This window comes from Ambystoma mexicanum, chromosome 11 (genome assembly GCF_040938575.1).
Source record: "Ambystoma mexicanum isolate Mex_15411 chromosome 11, UKY_AmexF1_1, whole genome shotgun sequence".
NCBI classification, from domain to species: Eukaryota; Metazoa; Chordata; class Amphibia; order Caudata; family Ambystomatidae; genus Ambystoma; species Ambystoma mexicanum.
In genome coordinates, this window is record NC_090934.1 from 808,764,059 (window position 1) to 808,789,525 (window position 25,467).

Consider the following 25,467-nt stretch of genomic DNA (forward strand, 5'->3'; position numbering starts at 1 on the left):
CACAATGTCACCAAACCATATGCTCCCCTGAGTGGCATGCACCAAAAGCAAGAAAGGGCATGCTCACCTTACTGACATCTTCATGATGTCCCCCTCTGCACCATTGCTGCTGGATCTGCTCCCCTCTACTAAACACAGATAAAATCTCCAAACAGAGTGAATACATCCCCAGGCACAATGTCACCATACCATGGTCTTCCCTGAGTGGTATGCACCAACAGCAAGAAAGGGCTCACCTGACTGCCATCTTAATCAGGGCTTGCAAAATCTTCTTGTTCTCCCACATAGACATGCAGTGTGTGAATGAAACAAAACAGGACTGGCTTGAGGTGTACTGCATGTAATAGGGAAACTTGACATATAGGGTCTACCCAGTAGCACGCAAGGGTGGGGTGGCATCCACAGCTCTCTGGAGCTCTGCCATTTATGCCTTGCAGCGTTGCCCCCTGCCAAGAGAGCCAGAGACCCTGACTGCCTCGCAGTGCCCAAGTAGTGCTTTCTTGGGAATTCTACTGACCCTGGATTCCGACTTAGCTTTCCACTGCCGGGCTTGCTTAGCCTCTCATTCTACAGTCAGGCCCATTGATCTCCACCTGCTCTGGTGCCCTGGTCCTAGCGTGGAGGAGCCCACCCGGCTCCCGTGTCACAAATCCTTCCAACAGGGATACACTTCCCACCGACTATTATGGAGCCCGGCCACAAACAAATGTAGGAGACAGCCGGACCAGCTGCGATTCAGGCCACCGGGTCTGACTGACCTGGTCAGATGGCCAGTTGGGGCCCACCTGAAGGACCAGATGACCCAAGACAGTCGGCCTGACCAGACGGTCGGGCGGTCATGAGGATGTGCCTGCCTTAAGGCCACACTGTTCAGAGTCTAGAGCTTAGGCCACCACCTCTGCCTCCTGGCACTGGGGTTTAAGCTGCCAATACACAAAAGGTTAAGAAGAAAACACCCGACATGGTCAACCATACAAGGGAGTAGCTATCTCTACTGTCTGAGTTAGACAGCATTTATATCAGCACAAAGAAATGATAGGAATTAACAATTAATTTCAAAACAATTTTCATCGGTGACTCAGTAGACTTCAATACAGATACAAATTCATTTAATTAATTACCTTTTTAAACCTGTTAAAATTCTAAAACACTCATAAAAAAACCACAAAATGACTTATAAGTACAAAAATTAGAAATCACACTATCTAATCATCAATTACAATACATTCTTAAAAAACATAACACAAAGACACAACTGGACAAACATTAACATGTTTCTGTCCCTAGCACCATGTAGGTTGTACATTCATCAGGGGATGTCCTCTGTATATCCTAACTGAAATTCCACTTCTTGTATCTTGGGTAAAATTTGCATGAAACCATATTTCACTTTTGAGGTTCACATCCAATCACTGCTCTTTATGAATGGTAGACGCTCATGTAGCTGCAGAATGAATGTGACTGTCCTGTTTTAGTAGGAACCTTATTTCATTAAAACTTCTAAATAGCTTCTGAGCAACACTATTATGTAGACGCCAAAAAATAATCATCACTGGCATCATGAACGGACAATCAAATAATGGAATACTTCATCCTGTCAAAGACCAAGTAGGCACAATACTCTTTAGAAACGTGATCGCAAGACCAATCTGCTATCTGCAACCAAGGTCCAGCCTCTCTTCCCTGCCTCTCACAGGTTATGTCCTGCTACGTTGCCGCCAGATGAGCCAAGGTTATCTGGTCTGATATGTAGACTAGAAAAGGAGAAGAGTGTTCCCTGCCAAGCCCACAACCAACAAGTGCAACCGGGGCGGGTGGGAGTTTAGTTCCCTGTGCACCCTGAGGTGCAGCAAGAGGAGGAATAATGGAGACCCTTGCAGCACCAAAAGTAGAGCCGCTTCTTTGATGAAACCTTTGCTCATAGGATGACCTTCAGTAGATTGCAGTGAGGTGGCTGTTCTGCTATTTACGAAATCCTGACCCAAAATCAGGCAGTCTACAAATGATTTTTCACCACATTCACGCCAAACATGTACTACTCTACAGGGAAAAGTGGTGGCCTCCATTTGTCCACAGTTGAGTCCTGAGGCGAGCGGATCTACGCACAGGCCCAGTGGCTGCCGGCTATTTTAGGCCTACTGAGGCTCCACAGTGCTGCAGTAACGTTTTGGTTCAGGGGGGATTTTTACTTGGAGGCGCTCAATCATAATCCCACAGATGGTAGCTTCTCCCTATTGGCTACTCAGCCAAGCATATACACCAAATGTCAGAACCTTCAGTCCCTCTCATACTGAGCAGGATTACTATTTTAACAAAACATCATCAGTAGGGTAAAACTAGCCTGTCACATGACGGTCTAAACCCAGCTCACGTTCCCTATTAGTGGGTGAACAATACAACATTTTGTGAATTCTACTTGATAACGGTAGGACGAGACAACATGGAAGGATCAAAATGAGATATCGCTATGCATGCATGACTACCACAAGACAGTTATATCTGTGGTAATTTACTGATAACCCCTGCTTGAAAGCAAAGCATCAGAAGGACTGTAGGCCCGCTTTCACAATCTGTATTCATAATGAAAATGAGCTCCAGCTTGCTTTTGATCTTCTACACCATGGACAGTTTCTGTCTTCCCTGAGCTTGCCGTAGGACACCTGTGCTATCGTTTGGCCAGTGTTCTTCCCCACTTAAAATCCCCACTTGCCACTGTTCCTGGAGTGGATCGAGTCCAGCTGGAGCTCAGTGCTTTGTGCCGGAAGTGAGAGCCCCACAGGGCTAGTCCTCCCTGCCTCACCCAGTAAGAGAATAGGTGATAAGAGTAGAGGGCCTCCCACTTAATCTGCACCTCTTATGTCTCTTCACAGTGCGAGACTAGAGTCACGCTCAACAGATTCTTCTTTCACAGCTGATTCTTCCAAGACCGCTCCCTTGGCTGTGTTTTCGTCAGATAGTAGGTAGGGACTGTGGGAATCCTGTTCATCCATTCATGAGCATCACTAATTAGATGACAAGGCATTTGGCTACCTTAAGAGAGTCATAGTTACTCCCTCCTGTTAAGATGGATTTCTGAACTCTGACCTGGTGGGCAGAGTTTCAGAAGGCAAGCCTAGTTTTTTCGAACAGGGTAACCATCTGGACAAGCCAGACCAATCAAGGTAGCATTGGTGGCAGTCAAGACTATGTTTAAGGAGGGGTGAGTGTGATTGAAAGCCCACAACGAGCACACACAGTAAACAACACTACAAATTACTCTCACTCAGGTGTATATACCAAAAATACATATACATTTATTAAAAGATATTTTAAATTAAATACAAAGCAAATATGAGGAGTAATAACTAAACCAACATAACACTATTATGAAACATGTATACAGTTACCAATGGCCTAAAGGAATGGTGACTGTAAGGGTTCACAACCTATGAAGAAAGGGAGAAAACAATGCAAAGAACTTTTAGGCAGTCCTTCACTTATCAAACCCTAACTAAGAGGCAGTCCAGACCCTACGATGAATGGATACTTGTGCTCAAAAGTACTTTCGGTGCAGATGCACGCGATCGTGCGGTTGGGCTAAAATGGGGTATCTTGCAGGGGCTGTAGCAGCTCAGCAAGGCAGGTGAGGCAGTGAAGAATAAGTTCCCACTATTCAAGGAGGGTCTCCCCAACAGGGCAGAACAGGATCCAAGAGTTGGGAATAGCTCGGTAACACAAGCTACCTCAATATAGAAGTGTGGCTCTCAGGAGACACTACTGTGTAAAAATTGATGGATGCACTAAGGGCCACCGGTAAGGGTTGCAAGTACTCACTGACCCTCAGCGCACTCCGGACCAAACTTCTCGGAAGTCGAGTCCACTTTGGTTGCAGGCACAAAACCTGAAGTTGTGTGGTTCTGTGGCTTTCAGGGGCTATGTTCCAGGGAGGAGTCTGTGGTGGGACAGTGCCGATTTCTCTGCTCCTGATGAAGGGATTAGGCCAATTCCACTGCAGCAGGTCTGAAGGCACAGGGGGCAGAGCAGCAAGGCACCCTCGAAGTTCATCACCACAGCTGGGCAACACAGTGACCGTGTATGCTTGGGTTCAGGCATGCTCTTCTAATTACAGACCTAGGAATGCTAGATGTACAAAACTCGGCAGGAGAGTGCCTTATACCCAGAGCTTACAGTCTCCAAATGCTCAAGTGTGAACTAGAGACGGCAGTGGTTCCAGGGCAAAGGTCCCATGCAAGCTGGTCAGTTCACTGGGCGGTCCAGGAACACTTCCGAAAAGGGTCGCTTACAGGTTAAGTTGGAGGTGCCGACAATAGTTAGTCCCACTATTCCAATGGGTCCAAGCACCTTTGCAGACCACCTAAATTCGATCAGAAACAGGGTGTCGAACGGGAAGACAGCGGGCTCAGGGTCCCAAACCTTCCAGCAGGTCACCAGCGGTTCCTCGGCTCTGTTTCTTGCTTTCAGGATTCTAGGCTCCTATCCTAAGTTCGAAAAGAAATCAAGAGATTGACCTGGTATGGGTGTAAGGGGCCGTGTCTTAACCAGAATCTCCTTCGCGCAAAAATGAAGAGGACCCAATGAGAGATTTGCTCACATACAGCCATCCCAGACATGGACCAATCACGGATCACGGTGGTCCCAGTCATTCCCAGCACACCAGACATCCTGGCACCCAGGATGTGTATCGGAATTAGACAGTTCAGCCCACATCCTGAGGGCACACACACAAGGCATGCAGAAGCCCATGAAAGCTTCGGTTTGCACAGGGATATGCATGACCAAATAAAGGTTTTACTGGGTCTGCTCGACCTGGGGAAGGCAAAGGGACAAGATGGCCAAAGGACAAAACAAAGGACCTTGTGGAATGTCAATTTTGGGGCCAATCCACTGTCATGGGCCAAATGCGAAAAAAAAGCAGTAAGGACCAAAAGAAAGTGTTAAAAATATAAGAAAACCAACAGCTGCCACCAGCTCTGTCCAAGGCACATTTCTACTTCTGCAGGAAAATCCTTTGAGGCTGTCTAGGGCCTTAAAGATGAAAGGAAGACCTGAGTGCACTGTACTTGAGGTACTTTGTGCACTGTGACATGTTGCTAAAAACTAGCAACAAAGTAAAGTACTGACTGTCTTTACAGGCATGTCAGTTTCCCTATAACAAAGTGAGCGAAAACCCAGCGGAGAACAGCATAAAGCTGGGCTCCACTGGCAAAAGTCAGGCTATGATGGTCAGACAACAGCAAAAAGTTGGGGGCACATAAAAGGAAATCTTTCCTAACACTGCCATTTACCTGTGCTTCATTGAATTTCTTTACTTTGACTTTCAGAGCACCTGGCAGAAATCACATTGCGTCAACACCCACCAGGGGCCTTTGTGATGCTTTGTTTTAATTAAACCGTCGGATTCCCCTGGCCGCACCAGTTCTAAGTCAGCTGTTAGGCATCAGCTGAGGAAGAACTCCAGCCCCAAACCCTGGGAGGGGAACAGAGAAAAGTAAAATCCCCAAGCTGGAGGGATCCACGAGAATGGCCTGATCCTGTCCAGAGTCAGTAGGGGCTCCACGGGGCGGGAGCGGTGACTCATCCAGCCACTACCCGTGAAGAGCCCCTGCTTCACACCCAACCCTGACCGACCCAGCTCTTAGAGCCAATCCTTATCCTGGAGTTACGTCTCAGACTTGCCGACTTTCCTTACCTACATTGTTCCAAAATGCCAGATGCTGTTCAACTTGGAGACCTGCTACGGATATGGGTACGGGCCGGCGGGAGATTTACACCATCTCCCCCAAATATTCAAGGACCAGTGAAAGCTCACCTAACACTGCCTGAACTGCAAAGCTTTCCAAGGCTCAAGAACCCCTCTCGGGGCAAACCCATTTCTGGATGGTCAGAATGAAACCCTCCCCGGGGTGCCCGCCGGATTCTCCAGGAACATTTGCATTACCACAATGGATGCCACAACGGTGCCCATCTCTGCCATTCTGGGTTTGGGGATCTGAACAGGACTCCCTTTCGATCAGCAGAGGGCCATGGGGGCAATAGCATGTCCCATCCAAGCGGTGCTCGCCCATCTTCTAGGAACGACTAACCCATGTTGAACAGCTGTTCACATGGCACCCTCTACACTTTGGCCATAAAAGTTCTTAATGAAATATTTCCTACTAACACCAAGATCTGCACTAGCAGCAGCTCAACCTCGGCACTCCCCCCCGGGCAACTGTGCAGCGGCCGTCCTACTCATCCCAGCATAGCCCCTGCAGCTCTCAGTGCTGTAACCCCCTGGGTATGGGCCCATTGCTTCAGTCCTGCCCATTGTCAGGGCTAGATGATTTGGCAAGTGATTTGTTACACACTCCTTAGCAAATTCCAACTACCATGGCCACCGTTCTGCTGTCTGTATCAGCCAACACATTTTCAGCATCGTGCACGCACCTTAACCTGGCATTCAGTTCATCCGACAGTGCCAGTTCTGCTAATCAAAGGTGGCAGACTGGGCACTAGCATTAATGCCCAGCTCCACTCAAGTGAGTCGGGCTTCTTACCCATTTAAAGATTTAGAATAGGTTTAGATTGTTTTGGCCCCAAGACATTTAACCATTCACTTTTACAGATAAAACTAGGGTACCCAAGCACCAGCTATCCGAAGTGAAATTTAGGAGGGAACGAGCTGCCAGATGGTTTAATTAGATTTTCACACCTATATCCAGGTCAGAGGACCGATTTGCATGTCAGGACTGCTATGGACCTCAGAGTTCCCTCTTGCTGACAAGGCATAGTTGACCAACTTTTGGGTCCTATCACACACACACACACATGCTCCACCTCCCTGACAGAGTGGTCAAGACGGCCCGTGCTACCCCCGCTGCAACGGGATCCACATCAGCCCATTTGGCTCTCTGACTTGCACATAGGTAAGACTCCTTGGTCCATGTTTAAAGGTGGGGGGGTAAACAACATCACCACAGACCCCTGGAGCCCTTTGTGGGCTTCCCTGCTGGGCGGTGCAATGCTGTGTGGGCATACTGAGTACAGTCCACCCAAGATGACAGTCGAACTGGGACAAGGGGCCCCATCCCTGTCACTGCCCCAGCGACCCCTTAGAGGGGTCGGGTCAGTTGCCAGAGGAGGGCATGCTGGTAGTCAATCTCCCTCAGTCTGGTGGACATGAACTGCACTCAGGGAGCTGTTGCACTCTCCACCTGAGCAGAGAGCCACCGGGGCCTTCCGAGCCAACCCAGAGCCAGTCATGGTGCACCACCACTGAGAAAATGCACCCTGCGGGCGTTGGGTGTGCTAGGGTGGTAGTGCAGCGAAGGGATATGCCATTCCGGGCGAGCAACCTGCCCCCCTTGTTTAATCTTTCTGGTGGACTGCACAGACCCCAACCGTTTTCCTGGGGTTATTCCCTCTTGAACTCTCCATTCAAAGTTCTCTTCAACTTTCCCTTATGGTACTTGTTGGCTATCAGTCTCATGCCTGTATTTAGATTTAGATGGAATCTACCACCCATTTAAGGCTGCATTCCCAAGCAACTCAACTCTGAGACAACCCGATCCCAGTGCACCAGGGGTGCTACCATCTTAAACACCATCCGGGTCTTGGGCATCGATTAGAAGGACTTGGGCTCCCTGAATGATGCTGGGAGTTGGTCTACTGTGCGCCACATTTCCCACGCACGCCACTGGACAGGGATTCAGCAATGGGTTCTTCCCTCTTCATTCGCCGTTATTGGGGGAATCCTGATTAGTTTATATTCCTCCACTTAGTGAGATACTTGCATTCAATGGGTCACAACATCTGATCTGAGGTTGTAGTTGTGGAGCAGAATCTTGCGTGGCCAGCCTCAGGCCTAGGATGTTGGAGTGTTGCCACAGCCCACACTTTTGCCGTGGATGAGTGTGCGCTGTCCTGATCTGTGCTGAAACCTGCCTGGGGAGAGGTTGCCTGACAGGCACAGTCGCAAGGCCTCTGCTCCAGGCCCGTCCCGTGCTGACAGCCATGGGAAAACCAGACACAGCCACACGCAGTAATGACAGCTGCCCCAATGTAGAGGAAGGTGCATTGGGTTTGGAGGCCACCACCACCACCTGGGCAAGCTGGGCACCTGGCTCTCCCGACAACACAAGGGGGGGGGAAATGGGGAAGCAGGGTTGTGCCATAAACAAGGGTCCATGACAGGTCCATGGCCCCTGCGACAGTGCTGATTGGCGACTGACCTTGGAGGAAAAAAGGGAACGGGTCCTTGCGACAGTGCCAGTTGCGGACCAGGGAGGGTGACCAGGGCAATTGACCTTCAAGCAGCCCTCAGACAGGCGAACCCCCAGGAGGAATCCAAGTTGCATGATGCGTTCGAAGTGTTGATGATCAATGTGTCCTGAAATTCACACTAATTCTCACAGCCAGCTGTGTTCTTCATCGACGTGCAAGCCAAATGATCCATCGGCAAGAGTCACAGAGAACGTCTATCTATCCAGCCGTGAGCCTGAAACTGTTGGTGCAGGAAAGGCTCGGGGGAGGCGGCACCCCCCATCCAGCCCACACAGCGAGACAGACCTGGGACGAGTCTAGCTTCCCCACTTGGGAATTGGCCAAGACCATTGTGGTTTATAACAAGGCACTCAGCCCATGAACCTTGCCTGCTTTCTTCTGTGGAAGTGTAATAGGGATTCCCACAGCGACTGCGGCAAGCAGCTCCACCGCAGACCCACCCAGCCAATCTGCACATCCCCTGACTATGACCTCCTACTCTCCTTTCTTGGGGATAGAGAGAAAGGCCAGAGATGGTGGAGGGGTCAGAAGGGACCACTACAGTCTAACAAATGAGGGATTGTTGCCTGGCCATCACTCACCCATGGAGGTGGGTGGCCAGAACCTCAATGAGCATGCTTGGGGCATGCACAGTGTGCCGGGCCCCCATCCACCTGGGGGGCGTCTTCCAAGAACAGTCAGGTTTCCCCCAGGCTCCCAGGTGCCCCCACTCAGGACTTTCTTTCTGACCAGGGGGAGCCCGCCAACACCTGCCCATTGGTTGGTTGGAGACAGGAGTGCCCAGCAAGCATGGCTGCTCAGGCGCTGGCTGACAGAGGACTGAGGGCCGCTCGTGGCTCCCTTCTCTGGTGCGTGGTTGGGAATGTGCCAGCAGGTCAACCCAACACTGCCTGACGTCCCGTCCATCTTCTGAGTCACACACCCCTAATGCTGGAGGGGATCCAAGTCCCCACCGTCAGGGACCCCATGCGAACCTGCTGTGGACCGCTCCACTAGCTGAACCATAGAACAAGGGTTGCCCTGGGTTTTGGGTGTGCATGTCTGGTGTGCAACTGAGGTTGGACTTGTAGCTCTGCCTCTGGTTGCTCCACTGTTAATAATCCTTCTGCAGGTTCACCTTGGGAAAACCTTGTTAAGACTTTTAGTTCCTCTAGATAGTCAAGTTTGATTGTTTTCTCGTAGCCGACCCCGGCGTGGCTGATCCGAGGACCTCACTAAAACATTCAATCGGTAGTAGTGATGGACGGTGTGTAGAAAGTGCAGGAACTTAATCAGCGTGACCTTATGACCTGTACTTACGGGGAGTTTATCTTTCATGGGAGATAATTGCAATCCCCAATTTCTACCATGAACAGGGTTCATCGGTTTACCCTCATCTGTCGGCCAAGGGTAGACACCCACTGAACCATTCAGTGTAGCACATGTGCAGCCCTGGACATCTAAGGGCATCACAGACCTGAACTTGCTCAATCTCGTGTGGCTTAACACCACTTGTCCCACTAAGAAGCAGAACCCTGACCACTGGGTGTCATGAAACTAGTTAGGATGGAAGAGTTTCTTTCATCATTGGAATTCACCAGACAAATCAGCCATGCAACACTGCCCACAGATATGCAAAAGAGCTTTCAATCTGTCAATCCTTTCTGTGTCCCGACTGGGTGAGGTTTCTCATGTTGAGCCAAATTCAGTCACAAGCTCCACTCCTGGTGGTGCCCTTCCCTCAAATGCTTTAAGTTTCGGCTTTGCAACCATACTCTCCCTGGAACAAAAAGACTTTGATTTCCCAGAAGCTGCTCAGAGTGTCATGGGAATAACACAGCTGGATCGCTAGTTGGCATCGTTTATGGTTGGAAGTATAACAGACCAATAATTTCACCTCTAGCAGCTTAATTCAATGCCCCGGCCATCCCTCTTAATAAAGGCCCCAGTTTTGCAACCCAACAAAATAAAACAGGTGTCCTATTCCATCATTCCTACCTGAAGTATTTTGGTGACTGGCCTGCTTTGAACACTCCATTATTTTCAAAGTAAATGCTTCAAACCCCCAGGACACTCACATGAGCAACAAGCGGGTGCCAGGAGGCAGGGGCTGGTCCAGCGTTAGCTCGCCTAACGCTGGACAGCCAGCTCGATCCCAAAATCCAACTACAAGTTTTTTAACTGCAGCAACTTTAATATATGCTATTGGAGATGGAATTACCGTGGCTACTGGTTACAGACTTGCCCTGCAATGGATCCTCGCCAAATAAATTAAAGTGTACTGATTTCAATTACAGTGCCTTGAAAGAGTCCTGCATTGTTATTTTCCGTCACTACCTCCCTGAGTCGGGAGTGGTTAATTTGCATGTCTGCTGCCTTAATTGGATGTGGTAGCAGTTTCTCAGGATCCCTCTCTGGAGTTGAAGCCTGATTCTCTGTTAGCTGTGGTCACCATGGTAGGCACAGAAAGTAGCATCAGAAGTTGATATGCAATCTGCCCAAGCTTAGCTAGAGACACCAAAGCAGCCGGGCGAGCCCACATTGGTCTTGGTCTGATAAATGCATGCATCCTGGGAGGTCAGCATTTGGCATGTATTCACTATAGAAATATCAGAGTTACCCAAGTAACAGATGGAGGGATCAAAGGAACCATGACTAATTCAATTACTAATTCAATAAGCCATTCGCAGTGTCACTGTACCAGCCCTGTGAACTTAAATGTGCATGGCTCAATCTTTAAGAAAATCATATGATACTGGCAGTATCAACCAGGTAGCCGCACCTGTTGAAAGGTGGCATGGACCCTAGATGGACCAAGTACACCAAATCCATCCCGTGGAGTGCAGGGAGGCACACGGGCAGGCCGCCCTGTAATCCAAGTGCAAGTCAGCAGATGTTTGTATTTCAGCCAGGCAACCCGCTAGGCAGAAACAAGTTTGCCTCTTGGAAAAACTGAAAAGGATGTTTTCTTTTTTGTACTGCCATGGGCTGCAGGGCACCCACATCAGGCTAAGCTCTGCTGGAATATTGCTTGGGCCATGGCCTTTGTCTGGCTTGAGGGGTGCAGTGGTTTTGCCAATGGGTTTGAGCAACAACCCTTACCTGGGTCTTGTAGGCCTATTTTTCAGTGGAAGAATAAGGTTGGTCATCCCTTAAAGCCATGTCCGCCTGAATGGTAACAGTGTTCCCGGGCTAACAGGAAGTCCAGGCCCAAGGAAAATATCATGAGAGGGAAAAAACCTTGAGGTGGTACAGGTCCTTGATGAGATGCAGCCAGGAGTCGCTGAACAAAGCAGAAGGGCTGGAATGTCGTAAAATGATTAAATCAGCAACGGAAGGTAACAAATTACCAGGACTAGAATGGGGAGGCAGAGAAAAAGGCAGGAACAGTGGGTTGTAGAAGGGAGAAGGCAGAAGCAGGCCCAACTGGGAAAGAGGGAACAATGTATGACAACAAGAAAGTTGCAATGTGATTCCTAACGTCCTCTGAGTGCTTTTGTGTGAAAGGAGGTACATGCCTACGTTGGACGTAGCAGCCATATTGGGGTTGGCAAATCATAATTCTAGATGTGCAGAACTTGGTTGGCAGATGACATTTCCATTTATGCCAAATCAACCAGGATTAGGTTTGGAATTTATCATGGCACCTGGCTGGGCAGCAAGAACCAAGTGGACCACAGACAGGACCCATATACACTGTCTATGGTACTCAGGGGGAAGGTGAGTAAGATTTCTTGTAATCTGTGTCCAGCCTCCTCGTAGAACCAACTGGAGGAAAACTTCAAACTGTCGCCACTCTGGACTTCCAGAGCAGGTCCGCCATCTGGTCCTTGCATCCATTCCTATGGCCCACTACCAGATGGCTGGGATCGGAGACCGGCCAACTGGTGGTGCAATGCATTCCAATGGTCCTGGGTGGTAAGGGCCCCAGTTGCCCTGTAAAGGAATGGCAGGCTCATAGGGGTTTCAGCTGGGCAGGGTGGTGGTCAACCCACATGCAAGGCAGGTGCCCACAGGCGGGGTTAGCAGGCCTAGCCATCCTGGAGCTCTGGCTGGAGAATGATAGAGATTTTCAAATGGGCCTGCTTGGCAGGCAGGGCCTCTGGCTTCCTAGAGGAACCCCCCATCCAATACTTGGCCCTGGGAGGCAACAGACAGGCAGTTTGGGAGGGCTGCTGGGCCGTTGACAGGGTGGGCAACAGCTAAATGCATTGTAGCTTTGCATGGCCATGGACCCAAGGGTGCTGCTGGGTAGACCATAGCTGGCAAGTTTCCCAGTTCCATGCAGGACCCCTTGAGCCAGTCCTTGTTTCATGACACACTGCATGCTTCTGCGAGCGGCAAAGGACGTTTCACAAGCCCTGTTCAGGATGTCTCCCTCTGTACCACTGCTGCTGGACCTGGTCACTTTCACACATCACTGCCATTCACATGCTCCTGCAATGGGGAAAATCAACGGCTGTCCACCCACCCCCTCCACATGCATATCTCTGATGCTCTTAACATGTTCCCTGTCCAATCATGAAGATACTCTCCAGGAATACCAGAAAGCAAATTAGCCAACCACAGGACACACAAACATGAATGAAAAGGTACGTAACACAACCCTCTCCCTCAACATTCTTTGACCATATTAATGGGAACACATCCGCAACTTGACACATGACACATACTGGCATCTGACACCTGCACCTCATCAGTAATGCACCACACATTACACACATCACCCACATGCATACATGTCTACTAGATCATCCACCTATGTAAAAGGAGACAGTAAGGTGTTTTGCATGCCTGTGCAACATGGCCAGTGGTGGATCAGGAAACAAAAGAGTCCATGGAAATGATACCCAAAATAACCTCATATAACACTTCCGCTACAAAGCCAACCCGATTCCCATGTGAGCATGTGGAAACACCACACAAACACGGGCCAGGGTGCAGAAGCCTACCATGAGTTCACCAGAGTACCCAATAGGCCAGTCCATCCCTGATCATCGAGAGGCCATTAGACATGATACATGGCCGTAGATGGCATGCATAACTGATATGACAGGAGTGCAAATGGAATGCCACATAGAAAATTAAGTTACTGCATCAGCTCCCTGCAGAAGCATTTGCACAGGAACATCCCAATGACATTGTCTACAAGCAACAAGTTGTGGATGGGTCACTAGAAACCTAAAGCACATGCCTAGCTGAGCAAGGAAATATGTACACACACCGACATGTAGGCCAACTCACATCACACAAACATCACCAAATTACATCATCAATGCAAACACTACATGTGCCACATCATGCTACTATTGGGATGCATATGGCACCAGGCATGAACAAGATTGACAGTGCACAACCTTATCTGCTGGTACAGCTGTGGTGCTGTGACTCCCTCATCACCTCAACCTAACACTGGGCCTCCATATTGCTGCAAAAAGGGCCAGTGTCCAACAGCCTGAATGGGGACCAGGGTGGAAATAAGGTGCTGGGTGTCCTCTTAGGGAGTGTGGGCACCGGATGAGGCACGATGCCTGTAACAACAAAGGACATTTGTTTGGTCCAGCTAAAGGAGTCAGCCATGCAGACTGCACATGTGAAAATCAATGTAGAATGGAATGTGCACCTGTATGTGGAAGGCTGTAGCAGTCCACAAAACAACATCAGTTGACTCCAGTGAGCATGGCCGCATGCCCATTCCTCCATCTCAAAATACTCTGGAGAGGGCAATGGCCCTGATATTGAGGGGAAAATAAATATGTCACAGTCCACCCTGGGCGAGGAAGAAAGAAAATAGTCCTCCTTGGACTTTGGGGTATGAAACAAATACAGTCCACCCTCAGTGAGGAAACAAAATGAAATAGTCCACCTTGGATGGGGGTACAAAACAAATACAGTCCACCATGGAGGGGGGAGAGGATCCACAAATGTGAAGAAAATGATTAATCAAAATGCATACTCCATCCACAGGCTCATGAAGAAGAGGTGGTGTCGGCAAGAGGATAGGGGTGTGCGTGGATATAGCCAAAGGAAACACGTGCATGGTTCAACAGGGACCATCATCCTGTGGTGAATTGTCGGATGGTGCACTCTGACCACATAGAGCAAAGCCTGGGTCACTCGAGAGAGGGATGCATGCATGAGGGTCCCGGTTACTACAAGGTCCTAGTGATGTATGTGGAATCGGCCACAGAGTCATTTTGCATTCTCACTCTTGATGTCTCCAACTGCATATGAGATATCATCTCAAGGAAGCCATCTCAAGGCGGTGGAGGTCCCTTGTGGCAACCATTCATCATGTATAGACTGCTACCTTCATTGTCTTCGCGGCAGTATTGCCTTAATGTCAACATCTCGTCCTACAATGTTCTTTCTCACGCAAAGTAGTTAGCGCAGAATTATCACTTGTATGTTAGGCCGTCTGTGTAAGTAGTTAGCACAGACTTATCACTTCTTTTTGTATATTAGGCCGTCTGTGTAAAAATGGGCAAAGTCCAGTCAAATTTTGTCCACTTTACCTATTTCACTCATGGCTTTTTTTCTCTCTGATATTTTTTAGGCAGCCACAAAATGTGTTGGGCTTTAAAAAATCAATTTTGTGTATAAAATTGAATTTGGATGTGTTCCCACTTTGAACAAAAACAAAATTGACCTAAAAAAGTGGCAAAACATGCAAAAAGCCACCCTTACACCAAAATGATTAGGGGCGAATTTACCAATTTTATATCGCTGGTTGTCATTTTCCCACCCCTACTCACATGGTTGTTCAATCTATCCAATCTCACTTTTGGGCTAAGAGAGAGAGATTACAAAATCAGGGAAAGGGGGCCAACTCTCTCACTTCCTTCCCTCACTCTCTCAGAGTCTCTCTCACACATAGACACACACCCTTCTCCCACAGGCACTCTCTGCTCTATCTCTCGCAGAAATACTCAACAGTCACACAACTCTTCCACAGACTCTCTCTCCTCTGCATCTCTCTCTGGCTCTCTCCTTTTCTCTCTCAAACACACACCCCTCTCACAGAGGCACCAGTTGCCGGATAATCTCTTTCCAGGGAGTCGGGCAGGAGCCGCCTCCCCTTCCAGGCAGCGTCTTCTGGAGAAGCGCTGCAGAATTTTCTAAGCTCCCATTGACCCAGGGCAAGATGTAGTGCTAAGACCTTCCAGCACGCCCCTCTTTTTCTCATCTCATCAAACGCTGCTACGGAGCCGACTTGTTTGATCTAATTTCCCAATATCCGCATGTGTGCACACCCCGTTGCTGTGTGTTTACTCGTGCAGGAACTGTAAAATGGCTCCCATTGAATAGTGTGTGTCCCCTCACTGCCTAGCAACAGGCCGAGAAGCTGCATTCATTCCGATTGGCTGATCTTCCGCATATCTAGCCTCTGGAGGAACCGGAAGGCGTTAGCCGGGTCTCCACTTCAAATGCCTGCCTTAAAAGGCCCTTTAAAAGGCCCTTGCCTGTCAGTGCCTGTCAAGGCCATCACGGCCGCAGGGCATGCCACTCTGCCCGCTGTGACCCCAAACTGCCCACTAGGCCAGGTGTCCAGATTTAAGTTTGTCTAACCGACCACTACCCAAGGACACTATCATGAAAAGGACTTTCAGTATTGTTGATTTGTAGTTGCTGACACTCAGGGTAAGCATGCCTCCTAACTAATTGTTTCCTTACCTAATTGTTATCGATAAGCCTGCAATCCATTTGCTAACTACTGTCATCACGGTACCTATAGTAACGCTTACTTATTCTCACCACTGTCATGCAATGTTAGCCGCTAACCAGTAGTTAGCATTACCAATCACGCTCCATGCCTTGATCTCGTTGCACATCCTGTATGTACTTGCCTACCTCACATTGTAACTGCCCATACTTGTTCTCAATTATTGCAAAATCTGTGAAATAACGGCTTACTTGGCTGTCAGCCTCGCATTACGTAGCGATCCTAAAGCATAATAGCACTAACACTGCTGCATGTTTCATATCTCCACGCCAAGCTCACCCGGTCATCGGATTTTACTTTTCTGACAATATATCAATGTGCTCTATATCATATACTCTCTGGGCACTTAACTAGCCTATACACCTTGATTTAAATCTTGACAGTGTGTTACATTAACCTAGCCTGATTAGAATTTTGACAGTGTGTTACATTAACCTAGCCTGTGTACCTTGCAGATTCACCATGCCTCTGCTTCACACTTTGCTGTCCCACACCGTACTCTGCTAGCTAACCTTTGCACCTGCTACGCTCATGTTGTCTGGCATTGTACTATTGTGCATACTGATCTGCACTAGCTCTACATTGTACTGCTGTAATCTGCACTAGGCTTTGTACTACTTTGCTAGCTAACCTCTGCACCTGCTACACTTGTGTTGCCCTGCTTTGTATTATTGTGCACCCTGATTTGTACTAGGCCCTCTCCGGACACCTCCCCAACCAGCACCCTCTGTTGTGTCATCTAACTTAGAACCCCATCCAAGCTCCACGCTTACACCACATTTAACAGAGTATCATCAAGACCCAGTCTAGTGCAGGTTCCTTCCAAACACCTCACCTGTCCTCATGGCAGCCGTTCACAAAGTCACTCTCACTATGGCCATAATTCTCCCCCTAGTCCAAGACATCTGACCCACCACTTTCCTCCCAGCACTCCAGACTGTAAAAAACCAATCACCTGTAGTCAACATCCATCTCAGTGATACCCTTACCAATCAACTTAGTCCCATTGAGTGGATCCAACGATTCGCCACACCCCCTACACCACTAATGCCTTGCGCTATGAATATCAGAAACAACAGACTAGGATCTCGATTCCCCAATCACACAACACCCACCTTAACAATTGGTTCACACCAGAACTAAAAACCCGGAGGAATAAAAAAAGTTTGGCAGAATCCATCTGGAGTAATTCACCTACCTCTGACAATAAAGTACTGTACAACACAGCAGCAGCCACCTATAAAACTTCTATCCTCGCCATTAAGAAAGAAACCTACAACAACAGAATGTCAATGCTAAATCAAGATATAAGGAGCTATTCAGCATCCTAAGAGAACTGGAATCCCCAGCCCCATCATCAGAGGACTGCAAAAAGGATGCAGCTTGGTGTGCTAAAATACAAAAAGCCCTAGCCTGCAAAATAGCCTCCCTCCAAACGAAAATAGAAGTTAAAAAGAATAGCCTCTCAAGCAGCACATCCTTTAAGCACTCAACTAAGCAACAAGCCCCTCGCTGCCCACCTTTTGCATTCTCCTCAGTCACTCCCAAAGAAGTAGAAGACATCATTAGAGGCCTAAAACCCTCAAGATGTCAACGAGAAATTTGCCCGGTGCGCATCATCAAGGAATCTGCCATAGAGCTATCCCCCTTCATCGCCACACTAATAAACACCTCCTTTAATACCAGCCAGGTCCCCAACAACCTCAAGGAGGCATGGGTCATGCCCCTCCGAAGTAAAACTCACTAGACCCTACCATACCAACCAATTTCAAGCCTATAAGAACTGTCCCCTTCCTTCCAAAGACTCTGGACACAGTTGCATATCTGCAAATCCAGAAACGTTTGGGAGATAATAATTTACTTGGCCTCTGCCAATCCGGTTTTCTGCCCAGACGTGGGACTGAGACAGCCGTGGACCTGAAAATACAGATGGATGAGGCCAAAGGCAAAGGTAAATTAGCTATCCTACTCCTGTTAGACAGCTGCATTTGATTTGGTTGATCACCAGATCCTCACTGAGCATCTGACTACGGCAGCAGCATTTTCTATCAACGCCTCTAATTGGTTTAAATCCTTCTTGTCCGACCGCACTACCAGAGTATTCTCACCCCCAGCCTCGGCAGACCCAATCCTCATCCACTGTGGGGTGCCCCAAGGCTCCTGCGTCTCACCAGCGCTATTCAACATTTTCACAAAGCTCCTTTTTGACTGCCTGGACAACCTGGGTGTTATCTACGCAAATTATGCAGATGACACTCAGGTTCTCATCACGCTGTCAGGGTGCTATGAAGATGACTCCAAGTTAATCAATTACATCTGTCTTGAAATCCAGGCATGGATTGGCCTCTCCCTCAATGATGAAAAAACAGAGCTCTTGATTGTCTGCACACAGGCTCGTCTAAACAAACTCGACCCACAATATTCATCCTTTAACATAGACGGGATCCCAATTAAAGTTGCTAAGGAAATAAAAACACTAGGAGTCTATCTGGACTCAACCTTATCCTTAAAGAAACAAGTCAGTTCCATTGCATCATCAACAGCTTACACCAACAAATTGATCAATGCTTGTAAATCCTCCCTATCCTCCATCAGCTGCATGATGCTAGCAAGAGCCCTAGCGCTCTCTAAAAACAACTACTGTAACACGCTCTTCCTAGGATCCTCAGAACTCAATCCCAACAGACTCCAGGTCCTACAGAACAACTCACTAAGATCTGCACTAAGCATTTCTAGATCCAGTCACATCTTGATCCTGAGACAGAAATCAAACTGGTTGCCAGTGCGCGACAGAATAGCGCTACGCACCCTGGCAATCACCAACACATGCCTGTCATATTCTGCTTCTAGTTACCTGTCTGACAAAGTTCTCCAAACACCAACCAGCCCGCCCCACCAGATCCGCCCATTCTCATCTCCTCACAGTTCTGAGGTTCAACCTAAAAACCGCAGGAGGTGCCATTTTCCCAGTCCAAGCTGCCAAATATTGGAACACACCTCCACCCACCATCACAATGGAACCCTCCTTCTTTGAGTTCAGAATCAGAGTAAAGAGCTTGTTCTCAGAGAAGTCTAACATCTGAGGCCTAATTGGCACTACCACTAAAAATGCGCCCAGATGGCCCTTTAGTCAGTTCCTCATTGTTGTGATCTTATGCTTTTACCATCATGTCCTCACCGCTCTTTATTACCTCAGGGTCAGGTGCGTGATATAAATAATGAACAAATACAAATACAAAAAACTAGTCTCCCTCTCTCTCTCTCTCTCTCTCTCTCTCCCTGACTCTCTCTCTACCCCTACACACACACACAGACACCCTCTAATGCCGCCTTTTGTACCTGACATTCCATGATAGCAACTATATCAAATTGATACATAATTATATTATTGTTTTGCTTGCACTATTTTGTCAGGCTAGTAACTACTCATTCTGACCAATTATTCAAAGTTTCACGGTTGGGAAACTAGGCCCACTGTAACTGTTGGAATGCAAAAAGAGTCATCATTTTACGGAAATTCGGTTTTAGTCATCACATATCTCAAATTATAATTTGTCAATGTGCTATTTGTTCATATGCTGTGAAGTCCAACCCCCAATGACAGTCCCCAATGTCGTGATTATAAAGACATATCCCAGGGGCTTTGTGTTGTAACTGTCAGAAAGAAAATTAAAAGAGTGAGACACGCATACACAAGGTGTCCATTTGCACCATGATTTACTCAAACCAGTTTGTGCCTCCAGTGGCGGCTCGTCCATAATGGTTGATGGGTGTTGACCCACCGGGTCTTGGCCCCTCTCGCCCATTATGGAGGAACTGACAGCTGAGGAGCCACCCCAGTGAAACACTGAGCACTCCCTCAGCTGCTTTTTCCATCTGTGTATAGGCGCCATACAAATGTCCAATAAATAAATACATTCATGTATTATTTATATATGTGTACGTATGCTTGTGTTATGAGTGAGTCCATGATGATGGCTGCTCGTGTGAATGAGAGAGTGCTTGCTGTGTGTATGTTGTGTAAATGTGTGCGTTTGTATGTTCGTGATTTTTTAATTACATAAACATGTGCACGTATGCGTGTATGCTTGTGTTGCAAGTGAGTGCATGATGATGAGTGCTCGTGTGAATGAGAGAGTGCTTGCTGTGAGAATGTCTGTGTGTCTGTGTTTGTGCTGGTCCATGGAGCTGATTTTTCGAGTGGGGAGGAGGGGTGTTACTGGACATCTATGATAGATGGCGAGTATAAAATATCATGCCTGTCCTCTGGCCCCCCTGCAACTTGCACAACACATAATCACTTTGATTGTGTGCGTGTTAGGCATTGTGGGGCCCAGGGGACAGGGATGTCATCTTTTTTACTGGACATCTATTATAGATATAAAATAACATGCCCATCCCCTGGACCGCCAGTGCCTGACATACATGCATGACCACATTGAGTGTGTGCATGTGTGAGTAGCTGGGGACCCAGGCGACAGGTCCAGTAAAAAATGCCATGCCTGAGCCCTGTGCCCCCCGGTGCCTCGGATACACACGAACGCATTAATCATGTGAGGCTCTGGTGCCCAGGGGCCATGCATGGGATTGTTCACTGAGTATGCCCAGCAAAGAATGCCAGCCCAGTCCACTGGGATTCCTAATGCCTCACATGCATTGTCATGCCTGTCACTTCAGCCCCTGAGCGCATAATTATCTGTTCATGTGAGGTTCTGGAGGGCCCAGGGGGAAGGCAAACCATTTATTAATGGGTATCCATGATAGATGCCTGGTAAAGAATGCCATGCCTGGTCCCACCATGCACCTCGCATGCAAACAATTGATGTGTTCCTGTTGGACGCTCTGGCCCTAAGGGGCAGGCATTGCAGTTTTAACTGGGCATCTATGGCCAGTAAAACATGCCATGGGTGTACCCTGGAACCCCAGCACCTGACATGCATCTGCTCCCTGCCCCCCCTGTTCTTTGCACTCACACATAATCCCATTCATAATTAATATGATCATGTCTGAGTCCAAAGCACTGGCGCACCAGGGGCAGCCATGGCATGTTTTACTGAGCATGGATGATAAATCAAGCATGATAAATGTTTTAATGTAGCTAGCCTGGCATTTTACTGCAGCCGGTCTAGCCATTTCCTATTGTAGTATGACATTTTGTACTGGGCAGATTTGTTAAAGCAAGCATGATGCGTGTTCTTACAAAGGTAGACTGCATTTATATGCAACCAGTCTAGCCATTTCGTACTGTGGCATGACATTTTGTATTGGGCATCTTTGGTAAAGCAAGCATGATAAGTGTCATTGAGAAGCAAGACAGGCATTTTTATGCAACCAGTGCAGCCATTTCTTATTGTGGTATGACATTTTGTATAGGGCATCTTTGATAAAGCAAGAACGATAAGTGTTGTTATGTAGCTCGACTGGAATTTGAGTGCTGCCAATTTGGACATGTTTTTATACTGTGGCATGCATTTTTAATGGAAGAGCCTCCTGGAGTATGTTCTTATGCGGGGATACTGCCATACATTGGCAGAATAAAGGTGGACATATTTTTTATAGTATCATTACTGGCATTATGCACAAAGCAAATATGAATATGATCTTAAACGGAAAAATACTAGGGTAGAATGGTTCAGTCAGCATGGAAATGTATGGGAACCGCCAGTGTGAACATGTGTTGTACTGGCACATATGTGGGCAAAGGCATTATGAAAATGTGTTGGAGAAATGCTCCTGTGCAGTGTTGGTGACTTGCATCTATTCGATGTTTTCATCAGTTACCCTACAAAACCAATTCCAAACCGTTTGGCATTTTACCCAATTTTTCAAAAATATGTGCTCTAAAATGCACCCTTTCAAGTCATTATTTAAAAAAAAAAATCTTGGGGGCAGATCTACCCTTGATTGGTTCGGGCTCCCTTGGTATGCTCGTTCACTACGTCCTATTCTGCCAGTGTTGGGTGAGTCAGCTTTAAAAGCTGTTCATGTTGTCTTCAATGTAAGGTTGCACAACATATAAACAGTCTAAAAACTCTAGCTGAGCCTTTTTAAACATGTGTTTACTGATTTTTCATTTTAATCAGACATGCAAAAAATAATACTATTTTCCTGTTTTCAATGACATTCGTGATTCATTGTTCATGAACTTTCAAAACGAATGACTGTCCGGCTAAGACCCCCTGCACCTGAAAGAACGACATCTGTAACTCTGGAGGCAGTTGTGGATCCTTACAGGAATCTTCAACGCAAGCAATGAAATGTAAGGCCACCCACACGAGGCAGCATTACGATTGATTGAAATGGACTAGAGTAATTCACGAAACATAAAAAATGCAAGCAAGTGTCGGCTCAGATTTGCTTAATCCATGTCCCTTTGCCATTGTGGTTAGACTGGCTGTTACTCACAGTGCAATGGTTTAGCAATCAGTATTAAACAGCAAATGACATTCGTGCAGGCATAGATTGCTTTTTGTCAAGTGTCAGCTGTTAACAGTCATGGCATATTATGCCAAAGTTAATGTCATTAGTAGCCTTATTAAAAAACACAATTACAAAATAACTTTGCACTGCCGGGTAACTTGTGGGTTTACCATGAATCAGACAAAATGTAATTAACGTCCACAAATACACTAAGCATTGGTCAAATACTTCTCTGACATATAGCCCGGCACATAGCTGGCAGTATGAAATCCGGACAGATGTCTTCAAGTGGTGAATACGTCAGTGCTACTATACTTACTGTCAATGGTAAAAACACACCTGGCTGAAAATATGTTTTTCATTCCGACTGAAGTGAACATTTATCACTGACGTAATTTAGATGTAAAATACCACACCCAAAAAGAATAGTCACATTCTTGGGCTGACCCCCAAAAGAAAACAAAACCACTCCTTTATGATTACTTCATGAGAAAGTATATCACCTGTGAGCAATATGACAGACAACACGTGAGTTTTTGTCATGTTTGGTGGTAATTAGGACAATTTTTTGATGTCATACTCTCTGTGGTGTGACCTGTTGTTGGTACCGCTTTACCACCATCGGTTATTAGCTTGATAAACAAACATAGGGGCGGGTTTACAAAGATTTTTCAATGGGATTGTGGCATTGTAAAACCCCTTTGTAAATCAGGTCCATAGAGGATTCTTTTTTTTTTTTTTTTACAACCTAATGATATATGACACTCCTTTTATTTGTATTTGTTATTTCAGCAGTAACATTATCACCGTTCCCAAAACAAAGCCTTGTTGCGTGATTTTCTGATTGAAGGTGTCTTTTTGTCTAAAAGCATTGACTGAAAGAATTGTACCTGGCACAGACACGGGACGCTTCGCCAGGGTAGGTTGGAACCAAACTAAGCTGGTTACATAATGGTCTCTTATGATATCAGCCTCCAAAGTGCAAACATCTTTTAAGCAGTTTGCCTTGTATGTGAGTATCACAACAGAGAGAAGTTCCACTGTGTGTGTCTTGTGCCTTTGTGGCATGGCAGAACAGTTGACCAGTACTACCATGTCCAGAATGTGTCCTGTGCGCAATTGCAGATAAGGGGGCAGGGTTGTTACTTAAAACACAGTCCCTAATTTCATTAGTGTTTCCGCTTCCTTTTCACTTCTCTGACTTAATGTCACCATTAGTCCATATTATGTCCTAACAGCCAACTGCTGTCCATTAAATTGAGCTTTTATATCATACTTCATGCCGGAAACCAGCCTATAAGCGCGGGACTAGGATTCAAACCTGTGACACTCTATGCTGTTTTGCTTCCAAAGCAAATGTGTTGCCCCTGAGTTATCCTCCCCGCCTCCCGCTTAATGTTTATTGCTACTTTTGTGTTGGAGAAAGACTCGAATCTTATCTCACTGACTTATCAGAAAGATAAGGTTCAAACTCGAATGATTAGTTTGACATCTGCTGATTGGTAAAGAGGGCAGCTCATGACAGGAATCACCTTACATGAGATTCATGACAAGAAGAGCAGTTGCAATCCTTACATTCAGATGCCTTAAATTATTCGGAGAAGCTCAACACCTTAACATTTGTTTGTTGTATTGAAGAGAGAACATCATAAGTGATGATCTCTTGGTCCATTGGGGACCATTACTTTCCAGCATTGTGAACATTGATTTATGGGGTCAGGGAAGTTGAATCTACTCTCCCAGCAGCTGCAGTTATTTGTTCCAGTGACTTAGACTCATCAAACTTTCTCCTGCTCAATCTTCTTGTTTTAACTAAATCGGGAGACACAACTTGGTGCACCTGCAAGATCTTGCAGGATCCACCAACAGCACAAAACAGTGTAGCAACCCATGAGTGAGCTTGGGGTGGGGAGGGGGTTCAACGTTAGCAGTCCTTTCAGATGGACTGAGTCTATACAGGGTTGTTTGGTGGCAAAACAAAATGGTCAGCCCTCTTTCCATGTGTGCGCTGTGTTCCCGATTCTTTGGCTGTGCATGGTTTCATGAATAAACAGAGTGGTCCATCAATAAATATGGCCATCCCTGTTCAGTTGCGGAATTTTGTCTGTGGTATTTCTGTCCATGTTCTGTCCATAAATCATGGTCATCAAGTCTTTGGTCTATGTCCATCTAACAGCGATATAGAAGGACACGTGACCGTAGCTGTTCATTGTCATGCATGGTCAGCTTTGATGGTGGTAAATGTAATTTCACCATCGTTTGTTCAAAATATAGATCTTTGACTTTGCTCATCTCGTTTTTCATAAATATTTTGGTGGAGGTGTGTTACTATTAAGGAGTAACATTCCAGTTCTTGTTTTTCAGGTCCCCTAAATGGAACAAAAGCTCTGAAACCACAACCTTTAAAATTTGAATACCTCATCAATACTTCATTTCGGCAGTAGGCCATGAAAGCAACAGTTAAAGGCACAATAAATGCAATCTATGAACAGATATCTAATAGCCAACTAAAACACAGATAAACACATTGAGAAGTACAAAAATGCAGACATATATATATATATCGCAAAACACAGCAGAGGAAAAAAAAACGCACTCCACCATGAGGTACTGCAGGTCCCATAAAAAATGACAAACTCGAATCAAAGTAAAGACACGAGTTTTAATGTTGGTAAAAAAAGGGCAGAAAAGCAAAGCACACACAGCAAACAAAGCAGGACGCCAAGGATGGGTCCTGAACGACGCGTTTCGCGCTTCCCTGAGCACTTGGTCACGTTAGGGAACCATAGTGAAAAACACAATACATATTGCACAGTAGTCCCGCTTCCATTTTGCCCGTTTCCACAAATCAACCACTATGCTGTAAAAACCAGGGCAGCCATGTTAGACTGGAGTAAAATCTAAAACAGAACAATGATATCAGCATTTAGATATAGCAGTATAATACATTGGACAGTAAAGTAATTCAAGAAACATGTTTAAAATGTCACAAAAATAAGAGGTAAGCATAATGCTGAAATATAAGTCCCATGATAAAAAATAAAGGACAATTGATATGGATGCATACACAACAATATTTTTTT

At 46.7% G+C, this 25,467-nt stretch overlaps 1 non-coding gene across 1 annotated transcript; it reads right to left on the bottom strand.

Moving 5' to 3' along the window:
* Positions 1-8,292: 8,292 nt before the first annotated feature.
* LOC138505267 (5.8S ribosomal RNA) lies at positions 8,293-8,445 on the bottom strand. The gene has a single exon (XR_011280092.1). It is a non-coding gene; the product is annotated as a 5.8S ribosomal RNA (ribosomal RNA).
* Between the last annotated feature and the right edge of the window lie 17,022 nt (positions 8,446-25,467).